The 20,737-nt window shown below is 41.7% G+C and overlaps 1 protein-coding gene across 10 annotated transcripts in view; it reads right to left on the reverse strand.

Moving 5' to 3' along the window:
* C8H4orf17 (chromosome 8 C4orf17 homolog) overlaps positions 1 to 20,737 on the reverse strand; it is a 350,193-nt gene that overhangs the window by 126,551 nt on the left and 202,905 nt on the right. For 2 of the 10 annotated variants that reach the window (XR_014813330.1, XR_014813333.1), the window contains 2 exons: positions 4,389 to 4,555; positions 3,462 to 3,558 (listed from right to left, as the gene is read on the reverse strand). The exons of 6 other annotated variants lie outside the window; for them this stretch is intronic. The gene's annotated coding sequence lies outside the window, so the exon portion shown is untranslated. The remainder of the gene's footprint in view (positions 1 to 3,461; positions 3,559 to 4,388; positions 4,556 to 20,737) is intronic. 2 more of the 10 variants (XR_014813329.1, XR_014813334.1) reach the window with 1 other exon arrangement.

Below are 20,737 nucleotides of genomic sequence, written 5' to 3' on the forward strand. Positions count from 1 at the left end.
CATAAAGTGTAGCAAGAGACTCATTTAATAAGAAGGTAATAAACATGTAAATACGTCACTTAAATTTGTGATATGTTAAATAGGGCAGCAACCAAAGTACTGTGTGAGAGGAAAATGAAGGGAAAAAAGGGAAGAAAAATTTTGATTTTCTATGCAATATCTTGGAAGCCCACTCAGAGGAGATAAATTTAAGCTCACATTTGAAGGATGAGCTGGAACAGGCCCCCTGAAGACAGGGGCAAAATTCTCCCAGTTGAAGGGACCACAACACCCAAAGGCTAGTAATTTGGAAAAACTGAACATCTCTTCCTGGGCACTGTAAACAGGCCAGAGTGGCTGGTATCTGTTCAAAACGTTAATAATGTTGTTTAGGTTCATGAAGCTGAAAAATGCTAATTCCTTATGGACATTTTTATATGTTTATTTATCTCAATAGTCAGCTTCCTTATGCATTTATCCAGAAAAGAACTGGATTAATTATTACCAGGATTGATTTGAATTATTTAATTATTCAAGTGTTTTCATTATTACCAGGATTGATTTGAAAAGATTTTTACTTAGAGGAAGAAAAAGACTATATACACAGCTTTCCTAGGAATACTCTTCCCCCACCCCCGTGACCTTAACTCCAACCTGTAAAATTTCCTTCTTTTTTGTTTCTCACTCCTCTTTATAGGCAATTTTTTTTTTTTATCCAAGTTTCCAGGCTAGGTAGGGGTTGAATTGGAGCTAGAGCTGCTGGCCTATGCCACAGCCACACCAGATCCAAGCCTCGTCTGTTGCCTACACCACAGCTCACGGCAATGCTGGATCCTTAACCCACTGAGCAAGGCCAGGGATTGAACCTGCATCTCAGGGATACTAGTTGGTTTCATTTCCGCTGCACCACAGTGGGAACTCCTAATTTTTTTTCTAATCCTCTGTAATAATCAGCTGAGACCTAAGAAGCTGATTTGTAGTATTTACCTTCTTCATGCATATCTATTTGTCCATCTTGTTTCTCATTCCCTCATAAAGTTGGATTTATTTCACCAAGGAAAGTGAAAATCCCTGTTTCCCCAGGAAATCAGCCTTAGGTTCCTGTAATTCTTTCCACCACTCTTCTGACATTGCCAATCACCTGACAAGTTTAGAGAAGTGACTTATGCCTTCCCAGAGAATTCAATCCAATATACATGTAAAATTTGGGGAGCTAGAGACTATGTTCCAAGTTCTCTCTTAAAACAGTGCATAGGAGAACATTCTATGCCCAGCAGATACTATGTAAACATTTGTGACTGATTCAACAATTATATACACATTCCTCTCTGTGTTAAGGGTCCAACTCACTGACTACACCACCATGGTAGCCAAAAAATTGAATGCAGTACCAAAACATTCTTGGAAACTTCTCTTTCAGGGTAGTCAAATATTTAATTTCAGTTTTGTAGCTATTTTTCTCTGCTCTGAGTGAATGACTCTCACTTAAGACTCAAGTCAATATTTTAATTTAAAAAACTTTTTGAATTTGCAGTTGCACACTTGTAAAAAAAAATAAGTGTTTTAACCTTGTTAACATTTTATAAATTTCAATCCAAGTTTGGCAAAGAACCAAATACTAATATAACCATCTGTCATGCCTCAAATACATATTATTCATTCAGCATAGCCTTGTGTAAAACAAAATTCTCTATGAAGTACAAAGTGTACCCTGATCATGGATTGTAAGTTTAGTCAAAAGCATGATGTGGTGGCATGATTCAGAAGGTCAGGAGTTGAAACTCTCAGCACCTATTTCCTGAAGTCCCCATCTAGTTCTGACTTCCAAAAGCTCTCACGAGAATGAGGGCTCTTGGTTTCTCTTTACTTTTGGAAAAGAAGGCTGAGGAACATCTCCCAGGAATAAAAGTGTTAAAGCACTTTCAGTTAATTTTTGCAAAATTGGGGGCCCATGCTCGTGCATTGGTTCGTTGTGGCAAATGAGAAGCAGAGGAAAAAGCTTTCCTCAGGAAGCCACAGAAGATTCTGGGAAGCACTTGGCTGAATTTGAAAGAAACTTCCAAGTTTGATCAAAGAGCAAATAACTCCGGGTTGGTGGTGTGGCGGTACAGGAAGAGAGCCCTATTTCATCCCTATCTGCTTCTCAGATGCTTGGTATGGCAGATTTCTAGCCTTATCTGGGCTGTGGTCCATTTGAAACTTAAAAAATTACCATTATGTCTTTTTTTTTTTTTTTTTTTTTTTTTGCCTTTTAGGGCCACACTCGAGGCATATGGAGCATCCCAGGCTAGGGGGGCTAATCAAAGCTGCAGCTGCCAGCCTGTGCCAGAGACAGAGCAATGCCAGATCCGAGCCACATCTGTGATCTACACCACAGCCAAGGCAATGTCGGATCCTTAACCCACTGAGCAATGTCAGGGATCAAACCTGCAATCTCATGGTTCCTAGTCAGATTCTTTTCCGCTGTGCCACAACAGAAACTTCCATTATGTCATTTTTTAAAAGCCAATTTCCTCCTATTCAGAGGATTATCTTGTGTAAAGAATATTAAGTCCCATCTTTTTCCTCCAGTTGTTTTAAAGATTCCATGTTATCCAAATTATTTCCTCTAATTGTCATAGGGGTAAAATGATGAAACTGGGCCCCTTATCTACACTGGATGTGTATTTCAGAGTCTCAGCTGGCCCCTGGCTATCAGACTAAGGACATTCACAGAGGGGAGCAGGCATATTCCTTTGGGGGTCAGTGCCTTAGGCAATGTTTGTTGGGAAAGTAAGAGGCTCTAAAAGGGGAAACATCTACTCATTCCCTGTAAGTCTCCCCACCTCACTTAGGAGACCTCTAACATGAGGTCTCCCTCCTTTTGACCAAGAATAGCTTTTTCTTTCTCAACATTTACACAATGGAAATATGCCTAAGAGTCTATGCTCCATCGCTTTGCTCTGAGAAAATAACTTGGCATTTTGACCTTACCCACATGGATTCTCTCTCCAACTTCTGGGAATAACCACTGGATGCTCCATGGGTCATGCAAACTAACAGGACCCAAACTAAATCCTTCATTTCCTCCAAAATTGATCTACCTCCTGGTTTCTCACTTAAGTTTCTGGCCCTAACATCCACTCAAACTGGAAAGCGGGGTACCATGCTAGATTCCTCCCTCTGCATCAGTCTTCACAGCAAATGAATCATCAAGACCTCTTGGTTTTACCTCCCAAACATGAATCAATCAATTCCCTGTCCCTTATCCCTGTTAGAAAGTTTCCCTGGTTTGTCCTCTCATCTGTTGCCCAAATTCCTGTAATAACCATCTAACACATGTCTGACTGTAGAATGGCTCTGGACTGGTTCATCATCCAATCCCTCCAAACTCATCCAAAGGAATGCCCACATTGAGCACCCTCATTTTTTCTGTTCTTTAAAATACTAAATGAGAGCAAAGAAGGAAGTGGTACCAATCTCCACGTACCCCATTCTCTTACCTCAGGCCTCAGGGCAGAATATTTCACGGTCCCAGCATGCACAGGATGTGTAGGGTGGAGAGCAAAAGGTTCACTGTGGACCAGCTCTGCTCGGGCCCTGGTGAGAGTGAGAGGAGTAGGCTGTCACCTGAGGAGGGCGGATATAACGCCAAGCACAGGTGTACTCTATGGCCAGGGCTCAGATCTTGACACAAGTTCTTTCTATCAGAGCAAGAATTCTTAGTTCTCCCTTTCCCTTAGGAAGGGGATTTATCTTTCACTGGCTTATTTCCCCTGAAAACCAAGACAGAGGATTCAGGATCTAAATACCATGGACTTCACTGCTTTTGTCTTTCAATGAAAACACACTTAGTAATCTTTGAGAATCCCCACATTGTTCTAGTTAGATTTATTGAGTCTTTAAGTAGACGTTTACTAAGTAGAGTCAGCCCTCCATATCCTTGGATGTAGAACACGTGGATATGGAAGGCAGATTATGGAATTTGAGCATCCACAGATTTTGGTATCCACGATGGGTACTGGAGCCAATCTCCTACGGATATCGACGGGTGAACGTACTCAACAAAAACATAGGTTGTGTGACTTAATTTTTGTAATCTCTGGGGAATTACCTACTTAGGGAGAAATTTTGCTCTCCTATTATCTTTCTCTAAGGTAATTACAAATAGAGCTTTAGGGAAATCCCATATACCCTGCCTCTTGTCTTAATCCCCTCAGAATTATCTTCCCCACAGTCTCCAGAGTGAGCCATCCGAGAAGCAAATCTGACCATGCCTGTCCTTTACTTAAAAATTATTCAGGAGCTCTACTTTGCCTCCAGGATCAGAACATGAATCAAAGGCCCTTCGTGATGGGCTTTTGGCCTATCACCTGACTTCTCAACACACTCAGACAACACTTAAATGCTTGTGTTTCTACTGTACCCACCATGCTTGGATTTCTTTTTCTTCCTTACTTGCTGTTCCTCTTCAAATATTCTCCCATCCTGCTCTCTTATCTTAGCAAATTCCTGCTTCTCCTTTAGGGTTCAGTTTAGTCTTCACTCCTCAAGAGCATCTCCTCTAATCTCAGCACCTCTCTGCTCTCTCAACAACCTACAAGTACAATGGAAAACAGTACGGGGGTTCTTCAGAAAACTAAATATAGAGCTACCATATTGTCTAGCAATCCCACTCCTGAGAACATATCTGGACAAAACATTCATTCAAAAAGACACATGCACCCCTATGTTCATCACAGCACTATTCACAATAGCCAAGACATGGAAACAACCTAAATATCCATCAACAGGTGAATGGATTAAGAAGATGTGATACATATACACAATGGAATACTACTCAGCCATAAAAAATAATGAAATGAAGGCATTTGCAGCAACGTAGATGGAACTAGAGACTCTCATACTAAGTGAAGTCAGTCAGAAAAAGAATGACAAATACCATATGATATCACATATCTGGAATCCAATATATGGCACAAACGAACCTATCTATAGAAAACAAACAAATTCATGGACATGGAGAACAGACTTGTGGCTGATAAGGGGGACAGGAATGGACTGGTAGTTTGGGGTTAGCAGATGCAAACTATTGCATTTGGAGTGGATATGCAATGAGATCCTGGTGTATAGCACAGGGAACCATATCTAGTCACTTGTGATGGAACTTGATGGAGGATAATGTGAGGAAGAGAATGTATATATATGTATGACTGAGTCACTCTGCTGTACAGCAGAATTTGACAGAACATTGTAAATCAACTATAATAAAAAAGTTTTAAAAAAAGATATATGCACCCCTATGTTCAGCACAGCACTATTCACAATAGCCAAGACATGGAAACAACTTAAGTGTCCATTGACAGATGAATGGATTAAGATGTGGTACATATATACAATGGAATACTACTCAGCCATTTAATTTTTTATAATGATTTTTATTTTTTTCTATTATAGTGTTCTGTCAATTCTCCACTATACAGCAAGGAGACCCAGTCACACATACATGTATACTCAATCATTTAAAAAGAATGAAATAAAGGCATTTGCAGCAACATGGATGCAACTAGAGAGTCTCATACTAAGTGAAGTCAGTCAGAAAAAAATGACAAATACCATATGATATCACTAATACGTGGAATTTTAAAATATGGCACAAATGAACCTATCTACAAGACAGAAACAGACTCACAGACATGGAGAACAGACTTGTGGTTGCCAAGGGGAAAGGGGAGGGAGTGGGATGGACTGGGAGTTTAGGGTTGGTATATACAAACTATTACTTTTAGAATGGATAAGCAATGAGATCCCACTATGTAGCACGGGGAACTATATCCAGTCGCCTGGGATAGAACGTGATAGACGATAACATGAGAAAAAGGGAGTTCCTGTCGTGGCACCATAGAAACGAATCCATCTAGGAACCATGAGGTTGCCGGTTTGATCCCTGGCCTTGCTCAGTGGGTTAAGGATCCGGTGTTACCGTGAGCTGTCGTCTAGGTTGTAGACGCGGCTTGGATCTGGCATTGCTGTGGCTCTGGCGTAGGCCAGCAGCTACAGCTCCAATTCAACCCCTAACCTGGGAACCTCCATATGCTGCGAGTGTGGCCCCAAAAGGACAAAAGACAAAAAAATATATATGAGAAAAAGAATGTCTATATGTATGACTGGGTCGCTTTGCTGTAAAGCGGAAATTGGCACAACATTATAAATCAACTATATTTTAATTAAAATAGTTGAATTAAATTTTAAAAAACCAACCTGGGTGTGAGTCAGTCATTGTGTTTGATTGTCATACACTGTTTACGTGTTTGTTTCCTCACAAGTCTCTCCATCTATCTCCAGCTGCTGGCAGAGAGGTAACAAGAACAGAGGGACAATAGTGTTTCTTAAATAAATGCATATTTGAAAGGTTCTTGATGCCATGAGGACTGGTTTCCTCCACAGTGTATAGAAAGATGCTGGAGATGGCAGTGTTTAGCCAGGCCAAAGAGATATGAGCAAGTTCACAGTTAAAATAGGAGAGGAAATCGGAAATCATTGCTCCTTTTTCCGTGTGCCTTGTGATACTTTTTCAGCTGCCTTGTTCACTTCTCTCTTGCAGCAGAGTTGAGGAAATTGAAGCAATAGCTGAACATTTTGTGCTCGATGAAGACAAAATGAAACGCTAGACTGACTGTGCAATTTGTATAAAGCACATTTACCACGCCCAACCTAGGAACTGCTTCAGGAATAAGAGAATGTACAGAAAATGACCTGTTAATCAGCATGTAAATACTTGTCTACAAATCATTTCATAAACTGAGGAAGTTATTGGGGAAAATGCTTATCTCCCCGCTATGACTCCAACTCTTTCTTTTATATTTTATTTACATTTACCAGTTATTCATCCCACTGAATTGATCCCATTCTCACATTTTATGTTCTTCCATTTTTCCCCCAGCCCAACAATCTCTCACCTGTAATAGATTCTCAATGAATATATGTAGATTGAAATAATAGTTTAGTTCAGTGATCTCTAAGTGTTTACACTGGTGGCTGCTATAATTTTCATTTTATATTCTGTTCTTTGTTCCATTTGTTGGTGAACTTAAACCCAATTAAACCAGAAACCCTAGAATTTCATCACAGTCACACTCACACTGAATGGTCATTGCTCATTGACTTCTCTGGTGAACAACTTGGGGGCAGGACCTATATCAGTCAGGATCCTATAGACTTAATCAAATGGCAGGAAACAGAAGACTCCCTCAAATCAGAGTTTAATTGAAGAACATTTAATAGGGGTTTTCCCAGAGATGTAGGCAGGCTGAGTCACTCAAAATTGGATGACAGAGTGTCCAAGGTCTTATTAGTGTGGGAAGCTGTTATCACATCTTGGCTAAAAGGCAAGAATTACCAGAATCTAGAAAGAGCTAGAACCATAGAAGAGGGGCTGCCTCACAGGAGGCAACAGTACCTGCCAAACTAGGGTGAGTCATGAGGAAGTCAGGAGATAAACAGCTCAACTCTCCTCCTGCCCCTGATCTTCTGCCAGTGATAGTGACTTCTTTGACTTGAACCAGAGAGATTCCAGAGGCCAGGGAGAGTTATTGTTCCTGCTGTTGGGATCAGCCTCCTGAGGACACAGAGCAGGGCAAAGACTGATCTCAAGGTCAAGCACAGGACCTTGGCCTTACTCTTCTTTTTCTCCCAAGCACCTAGCACAGGATTTGTCACCTAGGTCCCAATAGATATTTCGAAAATAAATTATGATGGGAGGGGGAGGGAGTGGGAGGAATCGGGAGCTTGGGCTTATCAGACACAACTTAGAATAGATTTACAAGGAGATCCTGCTGAATAGCATTGTGAACTTTGTCTAAATACTCATGTTGCAACAGAAGAAAGGGTGGGGGAAAAATGTAATTGTAATGTATACATGTAAGGATAACCTGACCCCCTTGCTGTACAGTGGGAAAACAAAAAAAAAATTATAAAAAAAAGAAAATAAATTATTCCCTTTGAAGTATTTAGAGGTGACGCATGCTAATCCAATAGTGACTGAGAATTGCTGCTGGAATTATTTACCACCAAACACTGGTTGATCTGATCATAGGTCTCCTTCCTAGTTTTAGTGTTTCTTTAATGATTCACAATCTGTTCTGCCTTTCATTATTATAACCCCCTCATGAATGTTAGGTTTTTAAGACAGTTTGTCTACCAAACATAATTTTAAAGCAATTATTACTAATCAAAACCACATATTGTCACCCAGCTTCTCATCAGCATAAAATCTCTAATGTCACCACACTACGTATATACAGCCCAACCAAAAGAAAAGCAATCTGACCTCTTAGTTCACCTCTACAGTCTTGTTAAGAAAAGACACATGCTTGTTTAATACCCTAACTAGCTCTGCACCCCTGTTACTCCCTTCTCAAAGCTTCAGGACCCTCTAAGATCAAGAACCAATAGATTGTCTTGAAATTTGATAAACTGGTGTTCTGTGGAGGAATTAAAGCCAACAGGAAATTTGCAGTGGACTTTGTGACCACCACCCTCTGCTTTTAAACATGAATACATTATATAGTTATAAATTAATTTACTTTGGGGGGCTATAGAATAATGTACTGCTTAAAAGGAGATTTGAGTCTTAAAGAGGAAAAGTACTAAGGCAAAAAAAATCCATTTTCCCTGCCGTGTTAACCCGCTAAACTATGAAACACATTTGGGTCTCTAAATAGGGCATCTGCTTCCATAGCTTCTCCAATCAGTCCCACCATTTGATGTGCAGTTGGAACTGTCTTCTTATTTAATACTTTCCCTGTTTATGAAATGAGAATTTAAAAAATCTTGCTCTTTATGAACCACGGTTAGAATTCCACATACTTTTTATGGTACTACTTTGAGTATCAACCTCAGGATAATTCTCTTGCAGAAGACACGTTTCAGATTCTGGGAAAATATAAAGACCACATTCAGTTATTAGAGTTGTAGAGCTATTGCAGGCTCAAGGTTCAGTAACAGTCTGAGTCTGCAGCCTGTTTCAGATTTAGCATTGGCTGGCTTCTCTCTTGAACTTTGCATCCACAACCCAGTATTTGGAAGAATCAAGGACATAGGTATTTTCATCATTAACAATTAACTTTAAAGACTTTGTACGCACTTTTTCAAGATTACTTTCTGTTAACAGTTATTACAAAATATTGGCTATATTCCCTGTGTTGTACAATACATCCTTGAACCTATCTTATACTCAATACATTGTACCTCCCACTCCCCACCCCTATGGTACCCTTCCCACCCCCTCCCCACTGGTAATTGTTAGTTTGTTCTCTAGCTATTCATTAACAGTTAGCTTTTAATGATTAATCCTGTGTATAATTAGCTCACCTTCCATTCACCCAAAGTTCAGAAACATAGTAGAAATCACCAGGAAAAACTGTGTTCAGTTTTAACAAGTATTCTCGAAGTGAAAGTCAAAGCCTGCAGTCAGAGATCCTCTGAATGAAGGGCCTTCTCTGTAGGCTGGAGATTCCTTAGGTAGTATGAGGGATTCAAGAAAACCTCATAGGCAGCTTTCCTTTCAACTGTATAGAACAGAAGTCATATTAAAGTTCAGGAACAGAGAAGTGTTCAAGAAGTGGCTGCAATGCTGCATCACCCTAATACCAACCCAGACAAAGATACCACCAAAAAAGAAAATTATAGACCAATATCTCTGATGAATATAGATGCGAAAATTCTCAATAAAATTTTAGTCAACTGAACCCAACACCATACAAAAAAAATCGTACACCATGACCAAGTGGGATTATTCATCCCAGGTTCACAAGGATGGTTCGACATATGCAAATCAATCAATGTCATACACCACATTAACAAAAGAAAAGTCATACACATGATCATCTCAATAGATGCAGAAAAAGCACTTGAAAAAGTCCAACATCCATTCATGATAAAATCTCTTACCAAAGTGGGTAGAGAGGGAACATACCTTAACATAATCAAAGCCATTTATGACAAACCCATAGCAAATATCTTACTCAATGGAGAAAAGCTGAAAGCCTTCCAACTAAAATCTGGTACAAGACAAGGATGTCTGCTCTTACCACTTTTATTCAACATAGTATTGGGAGTCCTATCCACAGCAATCAGACAAACGAAATAAATAAAAAGTATCCAAATTGGAAGGGAAGATATAAAATCGTCACTGTACGCAGATGATATGATAGTATATATAGAAAACCCTAAGGACTCCACAGAAAAACTACTTGAACTGATCAACAAATTCAGCAAAATAGTAGGATACAAGATTAACATTCAGAAATCAGTCACATTTCTGTATACTAACAATGAAATATTAGAAAATGAATAAAAAATATAATACTTTTTAAAATCACACCCCCCAAAATTAAACACCTAGGAATATACCTGACCAAGAAGGTAAAAGACTTTCATGAAACATTAATTAAGGAAATTAAAGAGGATTCAAAGAAATGGAAAGATACTCCATGTTCCTGGGTTGGAAAAATTAGTACCGTAAAAATGGCCATATAACCCAAAGCAATCTACAGATTCAATGCAATCCCTATCAAATTACCCATGACATTTTTCACAGAACTAGGAAGGCAGCTATGCTCACCACTATACCACCAATGTTGCACTTTTCTCAGAACTAGAACAAACAATCCAAAAATTTATATGGAACCGTAAAAGACCAAGAATTGCCAAAGCAATCCTGAAGAACAAAAACCAAGCAGGAGGCATAACTCTCCCAGACTTCAGGCAATATTACAGTAATCAAGACAGAGTGGTACTGGTACCAAAACAGATGGACAGATCAATGGAACAGAATAGAGAACCCAGAAATAAACCTAGACACCTTTGGTCTATTAATCTTCGACAAAGGAGGCAAGAATATAAAGTGAGAAAAAGACATTTCAGCAAGTGGTGCTAGGAAAACTGGACAGTGTCCTTTGAATCAATGAAACTAGAACACACCCTCACACCATGCACCAAAGTAAACTCAAAATGGCTTAAAGACTTAAACATAAGACAAGATACCATCAAACTCCTAGAAGAGAACATAGGCAAAGCATTCCCTGACATCAACCTTATAAATGTTTTCTTAGGTCAGTCTCCCAAGGCAACAGAAGTAAAAGCAAAAATAAACCAACAGGACTTAATCAAACTGACAAGTTTTGCACAGCAAAGGAAACCATCAAAAAAAAAAAAAAAAAAAAAAAAGGCCACCTACGGAATGGGAGAAAATAGTTCAAATGATGCAACTGACAAGGGCTTAATCTCTAAAATATGCAAACAACTTACACAATTTAACAGCAGAAAAACCAAAAACTCAATTGAAAAATGGGCAAAAGACCTGAATAGACATTTCTCCAAAGAAGATACACAGATGGCCAATAAGCACATGAAAAAATGCTCAACATCCCTGATTAATAGAGAAATGTGAATCAAAACTACTACGAGGTACCACCTCACACCTGTCAGAATGGCCATCATTAATAAGTCTACAAGTAACAACTGCTGGAGAGGGTGTGGAGAAAAGGGAACCCTGCTGCACTGTTGGTGGGAATGTAATTTGGCACAACCACTACGGAAAACAGTATTGTGGGACCTTAGAAAACTAAATATAGAACTGCTATATGACCCAGCAGTCCCACTCTTGGGCATATATCCGGACAAAACTTCCCTTGAAAAAGATGCATGCACTCGTATGTTCATTGCAGCACAATTCACAATAGGCAAGACATGGAAACAACATAAATGTCCATCGAGAGATGAATGGACTAGGAAGATGTGGTATATATACACAATGGAATACTACTCAGCCATAAAAAAGAACAAAATAATGCCATTTGCAGCAACATGGATGGAGCTAGAGATTTTCACCCTAAGTGAAGTAAGTCAGAAAGAGAAAGACAAACACCATATGATATCACTTATCTAGAAAATAATATATGGCACAAATGAACCTTTCCACAGAAAAGAAATGCATGGACTTGGAGAATAGACTTGTGGTTGCCAAGGGGGAGAGGAGTGGGATGGACTGGGAATCTGCATGGAAAGATGCAAACTATTGCCTTTGAAATGGATAAGCAATGAGTCCTGTTGTATAGCTCTGGGAACTATATCTATTCACTTGTGATGGAGCATGACGGAGGATAATGTGAGAAAAAGAATGTGTGTGTGTGTGTGTGTGTGAGAGAGAGAGAGAGAGAGAGAGAGAGAGAGAGAGACTGGATCACTTTTCTGTACAGTAGAAAATTGACAGAACACTGTAAACCAACTATAATGGAAAAAATAAAAATCATTTAAAAAATAAAAATAAAAAAATAAAAATTTAAAAAAAGAAGTGGCTGCAATGGTCTCTATTGGGTGGCACTGGTCTCAGAAGAGCCAAAGGGGGCCCTTTGCCTGGGTCACAGTGGAAGAGTGATGGGTGCTCATTGTGCGTATGAGTATTTCCAGTCCTTTTTGGTTTCAGCTGCCTACCACCGGGCAAAAAGGGACTTGATAAAAATCTAAAATGACTTCTTTTTTGTATGGACTTTTGTACAGCAAAAGATCTGGCTTCTCCTGGCTAGGAACGTGGGTTGGGCTAAGTAAGGAGGAGTTTCTTCTAGTTGGGGAGGTTGGGAGTGGAGTAGGCAATGCTCTTCTGAGAACACAGGGACATGCAGGAGGCATGCACACAATTCCTGTAGGGTGAAGGGCCTTTTCCATTGGCCTTCCTTTGAGATTTTGAATGCTTATGACTCTGGTGCCCCTGAGCAGCAATGAGAGAGAGAGAGGGAGAGACTGTCTCCTGTGGCATCTCAGTATTTCTTCAGCAGCATGTGACTGAGGTGAGGGCTGATCAGTGCAGCCCTGGGAGCTGAGGCAGGAGAAGGTAGGAGAACCTGGTATTTCTGGTCCCCAGTGAACTAAAACGATAGTCTGTTTATGCTCAGTGCACACATTCTGATGCAACACATTGGCCGCTCCAGCTTATTTTTTTCCAGCCTTCACCTGCCAGATGTTCAGTTGCTGCACAGATGTTGTGATGGCTCAAGTTTTAAACGTCCTACGACTGCCTCGTTTATAGGGTAAACAAAGATATGACCCAAGGAGCACTCAGCCAAAAAGAGGACCTTTGGGTGAATAAATGTTTCAAAGAGCCCCTACTCCAGCTCTACCCATGAAGTATTCCTAGTTCCACCTGAAGTATCTTAAACTGCATGGCCATGAGAATATACACCAAGAGGAAAAAGCCAGGAGGTATGGCAGGGATCTCTTTTTGGAAGGATTTAGAACCCTCCCAAGCACAGAAATTCATACTAGGAGTCCTTATAATACCTTTTCCTCAGCTGCCAGGCCCCTGGGGTCACCAAGGGCCTCCCTCACTTATTTTGGAGGCTCCCTGACAAAAGCCCTGAGAAGACCAGAGCAGGAGGCTGCCGCCACAGCTCTGTACAGCTCCCACTTCACCCCACGGGAGGAGTCCTCAGGACCTTCCTGTGACCTCCCAGGATTCTTGCATAGGCCAACGTCTGGTGTGCAGTCTCTCTGCCTGAAATCCCACCAGCTGAGCAACTCTGAGGCTTCTGTGAACACAGACTATAGAGCGGTGGTAGGAAAAGGCAGTAGCACATTTGGAGGTTCCAAGAAGAAAAGAGGAAAGGTCTGAGTGGTCATCTTCCTTAAGGAAGTTTCCTGTCTGTAAAATGGATATAACCCCGCACTCCATCTCATTGCTGGGGTGAAGGTGGGTTGTGATAAAGTGGGGGGGGGAATCAGGCATCCATGGATGCAACTTATGGTCAGAGCTGGGCAGTACTTCCACTGAGAGGACAGAGAAGAACTACAGAGACACGATGAGGAGGCTGTGTGGAGGACTTTAGAGTGGATGGCGCTTCTTTGGCTCGTCACCCACAGAGTTCTGTGGATTCCATAACCTCTCCAATAAAAGTGCAGCCACAAAGGAATCACAGGCTCACCTGCAGGTTGAGTCACTAGGTGGTAAAACTGTTCTCACACACACCCTGTAACCATAATTAAAGTCTTCACAGGGGCTTCACAGGGGAGGAGAGGAGAGAGTAAAATCAATGGTGCTGATGTGAGTGTTTACTGTCATCTTCATTGAGTCTGTGTACACTATTGGTTGACACATGGCAACTCTCGTGAACTCAATATAAGTTAGAGGAAAATCTCCTTGTCACTGTTATCCTCTCGTTGTTAGAGTCCCTGACACTCCCAAGTCACACATGCCACCAGCCCTGAGCCTCCACTGCAGCATCTTTTCCATGCAAGATGTTGAGCTACCCAACAGGACAAGGCTGAGAGAAATACCCAAGTTCTTCATCTGAAATTAAAGCAAAATCAGCAAAACTAAAATGCGACGATTTTTAATGGGAAACAAAACTTCACTGATAATATGTGGTAAGCAAAAGGCAGAGCCTCTTTAAAAAAAAGGGGGGGAGTTCCTGTCATGGCTCAGTGGATAACGAATCTTACTACGAACCATGAGGTTGCGGGTTCGATCCCTGCCCTTGCTCAGTGGGTTAAGGATCCGGTGTTGCCGAGAGCTATGGTGTAGGTCGAAGACGCGGCTCGGATCCCACGTTGCTGTGGCTCTGGCGTAGACTGGTGGTTACAGCTCCGATTAGACCCCTAGCCTGGGAACCTCCATATGCTGCGGGAGCAGCCCAACAAATGGCAAAAGACAAAAAAAAAAAAAAAAAAAAAAAAAAAAAAAAAAAAAAAGAATTGGAATGCATTAGTAATGAGATCCTGTTGTGTGGCACTGAGAACTATGTCTGGTCACTTATGATGGAGCCTGATAATGTGAGAAAAAAGAATGTATACATGTATGTGTAACTGGGTCACCATGCTGTACAATAGAAAATTGACAGACCACTGCAAACCAGCTATAATGGGAAAAAAATAAAAATCATTATATAAAAAAATAGAATTATAGGCTGTGAGAGCTAAAAATGACCTTGAATTTCTACAAATTCAACCCTTTCTTTCACAGGTGAGGAGGGTGGAGAATAAAGTTGCATGGAAGAGAGCTAGGAACCCAGGATCTCTTCCTAGTCTCTTCTGCTCTTTCAGTAGGACACCCTACTTTCCAGAAGTAGGTGTATCTTTTCATGATTGAGCTTTAGAACAGAAGGAACGGTTCTCTGCAGTTTGTAGTGAAAAGTTCAGGAAAAAATATGTGTCCACCAACAGCCAACAGATTTGAACCTTCAATTTGGAAGAGTTTTAGAAGATGTCTACTGGGACCACCCCTCCCATCTGGAGTTAGACTTCCCCCAGTGTGATCTGCCAAAGGGTTGCATAATCTCTGCTCAGTCAGCTCCAATCCTGTCCATAAGTGTGTCTGACGTCGTCTTTTTTTTTTTTTTTTTTTCTTCTGTCTTTTGTCCTTTTAGGGCCGCACCCGAGGCACATGAAGGTTCCCAGGCTGGGGGTCTAATCGGAGCTGTAGCTGCCGGCCTACGCGAGAGCCACAGCAATGCAGGATCCGAACCTCATCTGCGACCTACACCACTGGTCATGGCAACGCTGGATCCTTAAGGCCAGGGATTGAACCCGCAACCTCATGGTTCCTAGTCGGATTCGTTTCCACTGTGCCATAATGGGAACTCCGTATTTGACTTCTTTTTTTTTTTTTTTGTCTTTTTGTCTTTAGTCTTTTGTTGTTGTTGTTGTTGTTGCTATTTCCTGGGCCGCTCGCACGTCATATGGAGGTTCCCAGGCTAGGGGTCCAATCGGAGCTGTAGCCACCGGCCTACGCCAGAGCCACAGCAACGCGGGATCCGAGCCGCGTCTGCAACCTACACCACAGCTCACGGCAACGCCGGATCGTTAACCCACTGAGCAAGGGCAGGGACCGAACCCACAACCTCATGGATCCTAGTCGGATTCGTTAACCACTGCGCCACGACGGGAACTCCCGTATTTGACTTCTTGACAGCCAGCCAAGGGAAGTTGTTCATCAAGTCAGGTTGATCTGCCTCTGTCTAAATCCTAGCTTTGCCTTAGCTCTGCCTCACAGGTCCTGGAAGACAGGTCTGATTTCTTCTCCATGTGCCAGCCCTTTAAATGGTTGAAAATGGCTGTACATGTCTCCCCCACCATCATCCCAAACCTCCTTCTCTCCAGAGTAAATATCCCAGTTACACCAATGGCTGCTTAGCTCTAACCAGGCCAAGCAGGGTGCAAAGACGGCAAAACATCCCAGCAGGGCCTTCGGAGATCTAGCAAACACAATGTCCTGTGAGGTCTCCTAGTGTCGCAAATGGAAAACACATTTAGAAATCAGAAAAATTCTAAAGGTTTTGAATTTACACGATTTAGGATAGGTTGAAAAATTATACCATAGAGGTTCCTTGGTAGCCTAGCAGTTAAAGGCCCAGAATTGTCACTACTGTGGTGTAGGTTCAATCCCTGGCCTGGGAACTGCTGCATTCCGTGGGTGCGGCCAAAAGGGGAAAAGAAAAAGAATTATACCATAAAGGATTATAATGATTTTCCACCTATAAGGAAAAGGAAAAAGCCCTCATGTTTTCTACTTTTTTCAATAATGATTTAAACTTACTGAGTCTGAATTCCCTCATCTGTGAAATAGTGGTAATAATAGCTTTGTGGGGCTATTAGAGATTATACTTGCAAAGTGCTGAATAGAGTGCCTGCCACAGAGTGACACTCCATGTGTGGCAGAAATTATCACAATCTGTCACCTTCACCTCTCCTGCTCCTTGTCTCCTCCATCCTCTCTTTGCAGAGCCAGAGTGGACAGTGTCCTCACAGCCCCTCCAGGTGCTTCTCTCTGAAGATTCTACCTCACACTGGTCTCTCCTTTCTCTGAGTTCCCATCACAAAATCAGCATCAGAGGGGTCACAGTCTCTAACTCTCTCATGTGTTTTAGGTTTCCTAACACATCTCTTGACTGCCTCCCTTTTCCCCCTCAACACACACGCAGTCTATTCTCACCCGAAAGGGAGGGAAATTCTGTTAGAATATCTGTCGGGTCAGGTCAGCTCATGCCTCAGCTCAAAACCTCCCTGTGACTCGATCTCAATTAGAATAAAAGCTGAAAGCGTCTCAAAAATGACCCCAACATTCACCTGACTCCACCCTCATTGCTCCTCTGGTCTCCTCCCTCTCACTCCCCATGTTGCTCACTGGGCCACATCCACGCAGGTCCTTCATGAACCCTCGAGGCTGCCAGGCAGACCCCCACTTCTATGCTACCTTTGCCTGGAACGATCTTCCCTCAGAGAGCTTTGTTGCCACCTCCCTCAACTCTGTCAAGTCTGTGCTTAAAGTGGAATGTTCTAAAGGAGGCCTTCTCTAACCACCCTATGTGAAACTGTATACACATCCTCTCCCAGGAACTTCACGTTCCTTCCAGCTTTCTTTTTCTTCTCAGCATCTGTTACTACCTTAATGCATAAGTGGATTTCTTTTGCTTCTCCTCTATAGGTCCTCACCAGGATGTCAGTCATATAGGGACAGGGATTTTTCCCACAGCAGCGCTCAATTTGTATTGCATACGCTATTTGCTCATCTAGAGTGAGCTTGTGGTGGTATGATGGGAAAGCTGTGGATCTGGAGTTCAAATTCCCATTCTGCCACTAGCTCTTTGACCTTTGGAACAGTTATTTAAGCTCTCTTAACCTCAGTTTCCTCATGTGCGACAACAGATTATAACAGGAACTCTTGGAGTTCCCATCGTGGCTCAGTGGTTAACGAATCTGACTAGGAACCACAAGGTTGCGGGTTAGGTCCCTGGCCTTGCTCAGTGGGTTAAGAATCTGGCGTTGCTGTGAGCTGCGGTGTAGGTCGAAGACACAGCGTGGATCCCGCGTTGCCGTGGCTTTGGCGTAGGCCGGTGGCTACAGCTCCGATTAGACCCCTAGCCTGGGAACCTCCATATGCCACGGGAGCGGCCCTAGAAAAGGCAAAAAGACAAAAAAAAAAAAAAAAAAAAAAAAAAAAAAGAGTATAATAGGAACTCATTATAGCATTTTGATGATGACTTATCAAGGTGGTGAGGTCCTTCCAGTTGCAAGTGAGAGAAACCCATTCTGTGTCTATTTACACCTCTCCACTGTGGTTGTCATTCCCTTCCACGGCAGGCATGCTTTGCCAGTACAGTGGGTGCTCAGGATACAGACAGCTTAGGACCCATGTCATCCCAGCATGGCAATGCCAGAAGAAAGAAAACTTCCTTTCTAAAGATCTTCACTTAAAAACCCCAATGAAGAGCTCAAATAAGTGTGGCTGGGGTCCCGTGCCCATCCCAGGGTCACTCTCTTGGGCCAGAGGATGAGATGCTATAATCCGCCGAATCCGGGCTGTGTGCTTAACCCCATGGACAGGTAGTGGCAGAGGCAGCTCCGCTGGAAAAACACAGAGTCAGGGAAGGGTAATTTCCAAAGGAAGGGGATTTAATTTAAAAGAAAAAATAATGGAATGCTCCGAATTAAATAAAAAAAGATGGCCACAACAAATTGAGAATGTTAACTCATAGAGTCCAAAGATGGATAAACAATCAAACAATGAACAGGATTGGAAGGCACCTAGAACTCAGCAATAACAGGACCCAGGAAGAGCCCTTAGCTGAGACTTCCTTTTAATTGTTCTACTGCTTCTTTGTGAGTTGACTTCTTTTTCCTTCACTAAAGTCTGGCTTTCTCTATACACTGGGGAGGACTACCATTCCTACCACTGATTCATGCCCTCTTCCTAGATGAGTTGATGTGGGAGCAGAGAAGTTAGGCATCTCCGGGATGCAGAAGACTCTGACATACAGTTTCCCCACGTATTCCTGCCTCCTTTCTCCATCTGCTACATCTTGGCCAGCCTTGGTAGGTGACCATATAATTTATTATTCATACTAGTATAGTTTTAAGAAAAAATGGCAGCATCATTAATAATTACGCTGAGACAAAAGGCACAAAATCAGTAGGGTCCCAGAAAACATATAGTCACTCTGCCTTTAGGTTTTCACCCTCTCACTCTCCTCCCTTAAGAGCTGTTCTTAGAAGAGGATTCATATCAGTCGTTTGTGTCTCTGCATGAATCAAACTGCGTTGTAATTTTTTTGTGTGTGTGTGTGGCTTTTTGGGGCACATCCGTGGCAAATAGGGGTTCCCAGGCTAGGAGTCCAATCAGAACTGTAGACGCCAGCCTATGTCACAGCCACAGCAATTTGAGATCCGAGCGGCGTCTGCGACCTGTGCCACAGCTCCCGGCAACGCCAGATTCTTAACCCACTGAGCGAGGCCAGGGATCGAACCTACAACCTCATGATTCCTAGTTGGATTAGCTTCCGCTGTGCCAGGACGGGAACTCCTCTAAATATTTTTAAAATATTCATATGGTGGGAGTTCCCATTGTGCCTTAGCAGTAACGAACCCAAATAGTATCCATGAGGACCCAGGTTTGATCCCTGGCCTCTTTCAGTGGCTTAAGGATCTGGTATCGCTATGGCTGTGGTGTAGGTGTAGAATGTTAACTCATGGAATCCAAAGAAGGATAAACAATCAAACAATGAAGCTCTGGTTGGACACCCTGGCCGGGGACTTCCATATGCCATGTATGCTGCCCGAAAAAAACAAAAATAAATTAATTAATTAAAATTCACATGGAAAAAGAATTTTCTTCCCTTTCTAAAAGAAGTAGGGAAGATTGTCTTTTTATTGTTTAATTTTATAATGTTTTAAAAAGACGACTTCATCATTCTGTTCCTTTAATCAAAGACATTGCTATTGAAGCCTAAAGTTTGCGGTTTTTTTTTTTTTTTCCTGGGGGGAGGAGTTTAATTTTCCCTATTATGGGCCATAAGTTCAGCTGAATTCAAGGAATATAAAGCCAGCCCAATAACTCTTAGAAAAGTAATGAAGAAAGATTTCCTTGATTGACCTCATTTATAAGTGTAGGCTTTTTAAAAAAGCTTTTTTTTTTTTGAATTGCAACTGACAATAAACTGTGCAAATAAAAAAATGTACAATTTACAGCCACTATGGAGAACAGTTTGGAGATACCTTAGAAATCTATACATAGAACTTCCATATGACCCCACAATCCCACTCTTGGGCATCTATCGGGACAAAACTCTACTTAAAAGAGACACGTGCACCCGCATGTTTATTGCGGCACTATTCACAATATCCAGGACATGGAAACAACCCAAATGTCCATCAACAGATGATTGGATTCGGAAGATGTGGTATATATACACACAATGGAATGCTACTCAGCCATAAAAAAGAATGACATAAAGCCATTTGCAGCAACATGGATGGAACTAGAGAATCTCATCCTGAGTGAAATGAGCCAGAAAGACAAAGACAAATACCATATGATATCACTTATAACTGGAATCTAATATCCAGCACAAATGAACATCTCCTCAGAAAAGAAAATCATGGACTTGGAGAAAAGACTGTGGCTGCCTGATGGGAGGGGGAGGGAGTGGGAGGGATCGGGAGCTTGGGCTTATCAGACACAACTTAAAATAGATTTACAAGGAGATCCTGCTGAGTAGCATTGAGAACTTTGTCTAGATACTCATGTTGCAACAGAACAAAGGGTGGGGGGAAAGAATATAATTGTAATGTATACATGTAAGGATAACTTGATCCCCTTGCTGTACAGTGGGAAAATTAAAAAAATGTACAATTTGATACATTTTACACATACTCACCATCAAGATAAAAACATCTGAAACCCAGGAGTTCCTATCATGGCTCAGTGGTTATCGAACCCGACTAACATCCA

This window comes from Sus scrofa, chromosome 8 (genome assembly GCF_054392235.1).
Source record: "Sus scrofa isolate SSC_HxYL_T2T_F1_AM1 chromosome 8, Sscrofa_HxYL_maternal_Yorkshire_Landrace_v2.0, whole genome shotgun sequence".
Lineage (NCBI taxonomy): Eukaryota > Metazoa > Chordata > Mammalia > Artiodactyla > Suidae > Sus > Sus scrofa.